The sequence below is a fragment of the Haemaphysalis longicornis genome, unplaced genomic scaffold, assembly GCF_048455015.1.
Source record: "Haemaphysalis longicornis isolate Haplotype H1 unplaced genomic scaffold, Haemaphysalis longicornis Haplotype H1 scaffold_6, whole genome shotgun sequence".
Lineage (NCBI taxonomy): Eukaryota > Metazoa > Arthropoda > Arachnida > Ixodida > Ixodidae > Haemaphysalis > Haemaphysalis longicornis.
This window is the reverse complement of record NW_027526407.1, coordinates 208,912,721-208,923,155: the sequence shown is the minus strand read 5'-3', so window position 1 is coordinate 208,923,155 and position 10,435 is coordinate 208,912,721.

Sequence of the window (10,435 nt, the reverse complement as noted above, 5' to 3'; positions counted from 1 at the left end):
CGCACGACATGATTACCATGTATCCAAAATGTCCGTCTTCTTCTCGTCTGTATGTACTTAACGTATACAGCGGCCCAAAAGAGCATAAACACACTTTCACAACCCTGTTTTCCCTAGCCAAACAAGAAGCGAAGAATCATCCCCTCTATAATAGTCGGAGATTTTAATGCCCCACACACTGCATGGGGCATTTCTAAAATCACCAAAAGAGGACGCTTACTGTGGGAGCATACACACTCGCACAGGCTCACTCTCGAAACACCACCGGACATACCAACAAGAATAGGAAATGGCGCACAGAGAGATACCACTCCGGATCTTGCATTTACTCACAACATAAAAAATGCCTGTTCGAACAATACGGACAACCATTTAGGCAGCGACCATTTCATCATACAGCTTACCATCCCATCCAGCGTCACCCCTCAACCTGAATGCAAACAAAAATGTATAACGGATTGGCATCCCTCCAGGATAATCCGCAACCAATGCTATGAACAGTCCTCCGAACAACCAACCCTAGAGACATGGGTTGCGGAACTGATTAGTGATAAGACAGCGCATGATCAGCTACTTGATCCAGAAATTCAGGCAGACATGGTAGACTCGCGCCTCCATAGCATGTGGGCAGCCCTACGTAGCCTGCGAGAAAGGTGGAAAGACACTAAACGCAATAAACGACTAAGAAAGAAAATAGCTGAACTTGAACACAAGACAGAAAAATATGCGACTGATGGGGATAAATTGATGGGGGACTGATGGGGGACTGATGGGGGACTGATGGGGATAAGGATAAGGATAAACCCGTAGATGGGGAGAAATTTGCGATCAATTAAGGGGAACACTCAGTATGAAACATACATGGTCCCTGCTTAGAGACCTACTGGACCCGTCTCAGTCCAAAACAGTACAAACTAATCGCATGACACAGTTAATACACAGCTACCCTAGTACACAACAACAGCTCCTTACAACTCTCAAAGAAAAATACATTCCCAGTGGTGAACAACGCCCCCTTCCAGACTATCGGGGAGTTCCTAATGAGCACCTAGATGCAGACATTACGGAGGCGGAAGTCAGGGCAGCACTTGTTAATCTCAAAACTAACTCAGCCCCGGGTAAAGATGAAGTAACCAACAAAATGTTACGTAATCTAAACGGCAACTCTGTTACCACATTAACTTACTTCTTTAATCAACATTGGAATGCAGGTACCCTGCCTCAAACATGGACTCACGCGAATATCTCTTTAATTCCAAAGCCTGGCAAACCCTTGAGCATTGATCACCTTAGATCAATGCTCACTCACATCTGCTCACTCACTCACAATGCTCACTCACATCAATATCACTCACATCTTGCATAGGGAAATTTCTAGAGCATATCATACATTCTCTCCTCCTCAAACTCATAAATAAAAGGATCTCTCTCCCATCTACAATGTCTAGCTTTCGTGCTGGGCTCTCAACTAACGACATTCATCTTCAACTTCATCATGACATCCTAGCCACACCACCGCGGGCCGACACAGCTGCAATTCTAGCCTTAAACTTTGCAAAGGCCTTTGATAGGGTCACGCATCAGGCAATATTACAGGGCCTTTCTACTATCTCCCCCGGCATAAAAACATACAACTACATTAAAGCCTTCCTCACCTCACGAACAGCGACGCGCCGCCTTGGCCCTCTAGAACGGAATAATTTAGCTTACCATCAATAGGAACACCGCAAGTAGCAGTGCTTTCACCGCTACTCTTTAACTTGGCCCTACTTCAAATCCCGGAAGCACTGAACAAAATACCAAATATTCACCATAGTGTCTATGCAGAAGATATTACACTCTGGACCAAGGGGGGCAGTGACGCCGAAATAGAAGAAATTCTCCAAGCTGGTGCGACAGCTGTAGTAGAGGGCGCTGCCCTCGCTGGCCTCCAATGCTCCCCCACGAAATCTGAGCTACTGCTCCTACCCCCAAGGAAAAGACAACATTGAAATCCAAATATCCATGTTTACATTGCGTCAACCCCTACAGGGACCGGGCAGCTGAATGGATGGCGCCACCACTCGGCGCTCCCCTCATCAGTGGAATGAGCCGGTGCATGGGACTACACAGCCTCCCGTTGTTTTTGTCGTGTTTGCTTCGGTGCTTTGAATGTTGTGAGCGTATATGTGCGGTGAAACAAAGTATAGACAGATGTGTTGGGTTCTTAGATGCAGTAATGACTACGTAAACTTGTCCGACGCTTCTAAAGTTGGGTATCGGCTGCAATGGCATGAGCGCTTTTAGAGCGATCTGCGCTTGGCTACACCCGTTCTGAGTACGAATAAAACTACTATTCGTAGTATTATTAGATGCGACTGCATCTCATTCACTCTCCTTGTCCCTCCATACGGCGTTGTTGTCCTTCCACACCCCTCCCCCATTCTCCCCGCCGCGCGAGCTGCGCTCTCCGCCGCTCACCCCCTCTCCTCCCCGATAGCGAACACTCTCTCGCGAGGGGCATTGGATTGGATTCGATTGGGTTGGCTAGGCTTGGCTTGGCTTAGATTGGATTGGATTGGATTTGGATTGTATTAAGGTGGATTGTGTTGGATTGTGTTGCGTCATAGCCGCGCCACGTTGCGTCATAGCCGCGGTCGTTTCAGCACCGGCGTTCCGATTTCGGGCACGTGCATAGACTTGATATTCGCTGCAAATTGCACGGTGGTCCCGTTACTTCACCATCCACTACCCGTACACTTCACCGACCACAAGGCCGCCATCGTTAACGTTACGCAGCGTGTTAAATAAAGAATACATCATACGCGTTCCTCACACGTTTTACGCATTTAGAGAATCAACCCAACGGAAACACCAAGTGAACCCCCAAGATGCGTCGCATCTCCACAGGGTTCCCCTCGCGGGAAGGTGAGGTAATTTTTTTCTTCTTAAATGCACTAACGGCTACGCAAACTTATTGGATGCTTGTAAGGTTGGGAATGGGCTACATTGACACGAGCGCTTTTTGCAGCGCTCTGCGCCTGGCTCCGCGCGATCTGAGTAGGAAGAAAACTATTAGCAATATTATTATTCATTTCTACCACTTTAAATTATCATAACTGGTTTCAATTACTACGGCTTCCACGCCAGCCTTAGTGCTGGGATACCTCGATACGTGTGCGTTAAATAGAAAGGCACCTGCATACGAGATGGATTACCGTGTAGCCGTAGAAATGTTGCGGTAGCTTACACTTTCTGTAACCATGAGCTTTGTGCCTTCGGTTTTGGTGAGCGACACTGTGACAGCAGGGGAGCCTGAAAGCCGAAGTGTAAATCCCACAATTGTGGTGGTCATTTTATCAAGAGCCAAAGTTATTCACCAACTCAACAGCCCAAGCTATACAAACCATCCACCATTCCTCCTGCGCGTCCCGTTTTACCACCTGCGTAGAATAAAGGCTGGCACCGATAGTTAAAAAATGTGGCAGCGTTAACGTCAGCCGATGTTTTTTTAATGCTAAAGTATTCTTTAGAGAGTACCTAAAAAATCGTGTAATGCCTGGTGAAGGCACCAAAAACGCGCGATTAGCTGCCTCAAATATGGGTGCATCAGCCCGAGTCCTCAGACACATTTCCGACACGCTGGACAAAGTTTAGATTTGGAGAAGGGGGCACGGAAGTTCAAAATTAAACAGCAAAATCATCTAGCCCTCCGTCTAATGATTATGATGGTTGAACGCAAAGCTTTCTTCCTGCGAAATCGAATGGGAAATGGTCAAAGTCAAAGACGCTGCGATCAAAAGACCAAACTGCGTGCTGGTCAAATTCGACGCTTAACTAGTCTAAGTTTAAATCCAGAAGGAAACCAAGGAAACCCATACGATAGAGCTTTGCCATAAACCATCATCGTCGTTAGACGGAGGTGTGCATGATTTTTCAAGCGTAGGTGGCAGCTTGTAAACCGACCGCAGCATTCAGTTGTGAAGCTGAGTACAGGTTTCGGGCAACCTCCTGTCTTGCGTCCTTCAGCCACGCAGGAATTGGTTTTTGAAAAACCATTTACCAACTAGCCAGCAACCATTGCAATTCTTGTAAAGCAATGCTTCTCCACGACAAGCAATAACGTTCTACTATCATGCGGTATTTATTCTATCAACGATTCCGGTGACTGTAGTAAGAGCATTTCTGTGAAATTAAACACATTTCAGCCGTAGGTAATGAAGTCACGGAAGCGTCGTCCATCACAATTTCAGTTTTGAGGTAAATCTTAGAAGACACCCCCTAACTTTGTCTTTCGCTTGTGCACGACGTCGACGCCGTTTCGTCATCAACTGCCCAAGGCCAGCGCCGCAGCATTTCTAGATCGGTTGCACACACCGGCTTTGTGGTAGCATTTAGCTGCAGTATACTCCTCGATACGCGAAACTGCATGCAGGCATCAAAAAATTGCATGAAGCAACGAACTTTCACTTCCAGCTTGACTTCCAGCTTGGCGCATTGAGCGTCGTCTGCTATTTGTAAATACTGAGTATGGGCATAAATCCCACGCATGGCATGCCTCGTAAACGTCACATCCACGATCAAGATTTACCGATCTGGAAAATGCACGTGGGGTTACGTACACTTTGCAAGCCGCACCGCAGAAAAACGACAGAAAGTCATGCACAGTTACGCTGCGCTGACCGCCACCGGCATTCCACTGACGAGCGGTTCGCCACGGGCGGCACTGTTCGCTGAAGCGACGGTGGTGCCATACAACGGCCGCCCGGTCCCTATACCGATTGTCTCAAAAATAAAAATTCTCGGACTCACTATAAATAAATCGCTCCAGAACTACAACGGACTTTATAAAAGAACTTTCTTCTCACGTCACCCAAATTATCGGGTTAATTAAACGCAAGCCTACCCGAAATAACTGCGTTAGGGAAGCTGATCGACTACGTTTAATCCAAGCATTTGTCATCAGCCGTATTACTTACAACCTCCCGTACCTCCTCCCAACTGACGCGGACCTAGCGAAAATAAATTTTCTGATACGGAAAATCTATAAGGTTGCCTTACAACTCCCACCCGGCACTTCCACTGCCAGGCTTGAGGCCACCGGTACCTACAACATGGCACAGGAGCTCATAGAAGCGCACCGTATTGGACAACTGCATCGACTAACCAAAACACTTCCCGGACAGCATCTGCTTCAACGACTCCAACTCAAAGCGCCCATCATCACAGCTTCGAAGTCTTCTATCCCACTGGAAATTCACGCTGACATCAGAATCCGCCCCCTCCCTCGAAATGTGCACCCTGGTGCACACCGGGGCCGCAGGATGCACAGGACCAAAAAGATTGCTGAAAAGTACCTGATACGCCCAGACACAGTGTATGTCATGCACCTGAATATCGGCACCGGAATGCATTCGCTATAGCAGTCATCAACTTCCCAAACAATCCGCCACTCACTTCTCTCACGATCCGCATAGCAGAACCGGTCACAGTGGAAGAGGCGGCAATCGCAGTAGCCCTTGCAAGTCGGCCACCACCCTCAATCATATTTTCTTATTCAAAAACGGCCATTAGAAATTATGCTGCGGGTACCATCTCACCCCAGGCCCTAAAACTTCTCCTCCAAAACCCACCTACTACCCAAGTTGAGCTGATTTGGACTCTTGCCCAGACTGGGCTAGGGGGTAACGAGATGGCACACACGACAGCCCGAGCACTCACCTCCCGGGCGTGCGCCACCTCCGTAGTTTCTCACGGAGCCAGATCAGCCCGAGATAGCCTATTGAGCTACAACGAAATAACTACTCATTACCGCATCTCTCGCCTCAAATACCCACCGGCCCACCCTTCACTGACGTACACGGAAGAACGACTATGGAGGCTCGCACAGACCAAATCTCTTCCCAATAGGGCCCTCCTCCATCACATACACCCCTCAGTTTATCCCTCTCCCTTTTGCCCTCTATGCGGAGACAAGGCCACGGTGCAATGTCACATGTGGGCCTGTCCATATTATCCCCTCCCTCAAATCAATTCCTCGGAGCTCTGGGAGGCAGCGCTGAGCTGCTCTGACCCGGAGAGACAGAAGATCATCATAGCCCGGGCTACGAAGGTCGCCGCACAGCTCCGGCTGCCCGCCACCTCGAGAACTAGCCGCAGCCCGATGGGGAGAAATCTGTGACAAGCTCAGAGGTACCCTTACCATTAAGCGCACCTGGTCCCTCCTCCGTCACCTCATCGATCCCTATAAATCCAAAACTGCTCAGACCAACCGCATGGCCCAGCTTCAAGAAAAATACTCTTCGCTTCAAGAAAAATACATCCCTTCTGGCGACCGTAACCCCCTACCAGACTACCAAGGAACACCCAACACACTCCTCGACGAGGATATAACTGAAGCAGAGGTCCGAGCCACTCTTCTCACTCTCGAAACCAGTTCGGCTCCTGGGAGAGACGGAGTAACTAACAAAATATTACGCAACCTTGATGACAACTCCATTACAACACTCGCACACTTCTACAACAAATACTGGAAAGAAGGCACACTACCAGCGTCATGGACACATGCGAACATTTCACTCATCCCCAAGCACGGAAAATCGTTAAGCTTAGATCACCTCCGGCCGATTTCTCTCACATCCTGCATCGAAAAACTGCTTGAACATATCATACATACCAGACTCACCAAACACATAAAGCAAACCAACGCCCTGCCTCCCACCATGTTCGGTTTCCGGGCCGGACTCTCGACAAATGATGTACATCCCCAACTCTACCACGATATCATTTCTTCTCCCCAACAGTCTGACACAGCAGCGATTTTAGCACTAGTCCTCACGAAAGCCTTTGACCGGATCTCACATCAATCAATCCTCAATGGCCTTTCCTCTATCTCCCCTGGCTTACGAACGTACACGTTAAAGCTTTCCTTTCCTCGCGGACTGCAACCCTTCGGTTAGGCACCTTAGAATCAGGCGAGCTTTACCTACCCCCAGTAGGCACTCCGCAAGGAGCTGTGCTATCCCCTCTCCTTTTCAATATAGCCCTCCTTCATATTACAAAGGCTCTAGATTGCATTCCCAACCTACACTTTAGCCTCTATGCAGACGACATCACACTTTGGACAAGCGGAGGTAGTGACCCACAAGTAGAGGAGACTCTCCAAACAGCAGCGTCAGCCGTGGTTGAGGGAGCCACTATGGCCGGCCTATAATGCTCCCCATCTAAATCAGAACTACTTCTCCTCAATCCGAAGCGCACAAACCGCACAACTCCCAACATCTAAATCTAAATCCCACAAATCAAAATCCTCGGCCTTGTCATAAACCGTAATCGTTCAAACACAGAGTACATCAAGCGCCTTTCTTCACATGTTTCCCAAACCATCGGACTCCTTCGCCGCATCGCTTCCAAAAAACATGGGCTTAAGGAAGCAGATAGGCTCCGCCTCGTTCAAGCATTCGTTGTTAGCCGGATCACCTATGCTCTCCCGTACCTGCTCCCCTCTAATTCAGAACTGGCCAAAATCAATTGCCTTATCCGCACAATATACAAAGCTGCTCTGCAACTCTCACCCGGCACCTCCACTGCCAGACTAGAAGGAACAGGGGTGTACAACACGGCCCAAGAGCTGATAGAGGCGCACCGGATGAGCCAACTAGGCCGCCTACCCAAAACTAACCCCGGCAAACACCTCCTTCTACGCCTACAGCTAAATGCGCCTATTATTAGAGATCCAAAACTCCCTATACCCATTGAAACCCACTCCTTCATCAAAGTACGTCCCCTACCCCGCAATATGCTTCCTCATATTCACCAGCGCCGCAGGTAACAACGAGCTAGAGCCTTAGCAGAATGCTACCCCATACGGCCCGCCACGGTGTACGTAGATGCCGCCGAGTACCGGCACAAGACCTCTTTCGCACTAGCGATCATTAATGCCCCCAGCTCCCCCCCCCCCCAATCAACTCCCTCACAATTCGTACCTCGGAACCTGCGACGGCGGAAGAGGCGGAAATCGCACTAGCCCTGTCGCACCGGCCAACCCCTGAATTCATATTATCCGATTCGAAAACGGCCATTCCAAATTTAGCTGCGGGTGCCATCTCACCCCAGGCCCTAAAACTTGTTATGCAAAATCCACCCACCACCTAGGTAGAACTGATCTGGACTCCTGCCCACACTGGGCTTGGAGGCAATGAGGCGGCTCATGCAACGGCCCCAGCGCTCACCTTCCGGGCATACCACAGCCCCATTGCTTCCCACGGAGCCAGGTCAGCTCGCGACAGCCTCTTGGGCTGCCACGACATCACCACGTATTACCGCCTCTCTCGCCTCCGATACCCCCCCGCCCACCCTTCCTTCAGCTACACGGAAGAACGACTCTGGAGACTCCTACAAACAGAATCTTTACCCAACAGAGCTCTCCTTCACCGTATTCACCCCTCCCTATTCTCCTCTCCCAACTGCACATCATGCGGCGCGAAGGCCACTGTGCAGCACCACATGTGGGCCTGTCCCGACGACCCCCTACCCCCAAGCACCACCCCGGAGCTATGGGAGGCGGCGCTGGGCTGCTCTGACCTGACGACGCAACAAGGGCACGGCGGTAGCGTGGCTGCAACGATGTTCAACCGGAACATCTTTTTCTAGGCGCAGATATTCAGCATCGCATTCACCGGGCACGCTCACCCATGGAACCACGTGGACCACCCTGATAACCCGTACCCGACTTTGCTTCAAGAAGAAAACGATCAATCGTCACACTTCTGCCACATCACGGATCCACCCGGGGGGACGCTCGCCGTCCTTACCGAGTATAGCGCCAGTGGCCGAGTGACGTCATCGCAACAGCTCATAAATTCCCCACCGCCTCCCGGACTCTTCAGTGGGCACGGCGGCAGCGTGGCTGCAACGATGTTCAACCGGAACATCTTTTAAATGCAGAGCATTTCAGTAACTCACGATGTCACCCGCGTTGGCGTCCGTAGTCCGCGTCCGCATCGCTCCCCCTACACTATATAAAAAAAATAATACTTGCCGGCGCCAGGTTTCGATCCTACGACTCTGCGGGCGGAACGCAAGGTGCACGGTGCTCTACCAACTGAGCCACAAAGCCGACTTTTTTTTTTCTTTCTTTATTGCCGTTTGGGCACAACAAAACAAGTACTACACAATCAGCCCTCAGGGCTGAGAAAAGAAAGGAACATACAAAGAAACCGCCGAGCTATTAGCTGGCGGTTACGTTTTTGTGAACTTTCAATAAGCTAGTTCGTTCATAACAGTTGTGGGGAGCGCCTTGGCCCGACACCTTCTGGCCTAGGGGGTGTCGCCCGGAGCCCCTCGCCATGGGCTCCCTTCCCTCGCCCTCCTCGCCTACCGTGCGGCCCGGTCGCCGGAGAGATGGCGCGAGTGGACGGGTAGGGACGGGCGGTGGTGCTGAAGAACCGCGCGCGGGGACTGGGACTCGGGACGAGCAGAGTGTTTTGGTGTGTGCGTGTGTATGCCCCATGGAGGAAAGAAAGTATGCCCGGACGGGCGACAGCGTGGAGGATGTAAGTAAAGAGTTCTTTCACGCAACCGCAGTGTGCCTCATTCCTTGGCATGCCGTAGAGAGCAGGCCCACATCTGGCGCCCGAACGTGGGGCTGATGTCAAGCCCACCCGTGGACATTTGCTCTCTGCGGCTGCCGGGAAGGGGCCCACTGCGGCTTGGGACGGCATTCCTTTGTTCCGGGAAGGAAGCGCCATTTTGGCAGTGGGAGACCAGGGCTTTGAGCCGTGTAGATGCATGTTTGTAAATTAGTTTTGAGGCCAGTGTTTTAGTTTGCTTAGGTTTTACGATGGCTGTAGATGCCTGAAGTTTTTCTTGCGTTCTTTTTCTCTGTTGTTTGGGTAACGGCCTTAGTGGTTACATTGCGAGTGTATTTAGCGTTTGTAGGGATATTAGTCGCTTGTGTATTTTGACGTGGCCCTACTGTGGTTTTTTGTATTTTAATGTGGCTGTAGTTCAGCCCCGTTGGTCGAATGTATTGTCTTGACGTTCGTTTTTTGCTTGTATTATAGATTTGTGTGTGGAGTGTGTTTGTCGCGTTGCGTATGTAGTTAGCGCGGCTTCCTCTGTATTTCGCGTCTACAGTTTGGCGTGGTTGAGCCAGCTTTTTGTTGGGTAGTTCGCTGGGAATGGCTCCTTCCACAAGGAGAGAGACGGGAGAGAAGGAGGAGCCGCAGGGCTCGGGGGGAGACTCAGCGGCCGCTGCGCAGGAGGCTGCTGGTCAGTTGCAGCCCGCAGATCTCGCCTCAATGATGAGGCAAATGACAGGGATGTTCGCGGAGATGACCCGAATGCTCGGTTCGGCGCCAGCAGCTCCCACCGCGGGTCCTGTAGTGCCAGTCTCGAAGCCGCGTTTAAATATCGAGGTTCCCTCCTATTCCGGCTACGGAGACGCGAAATCCGT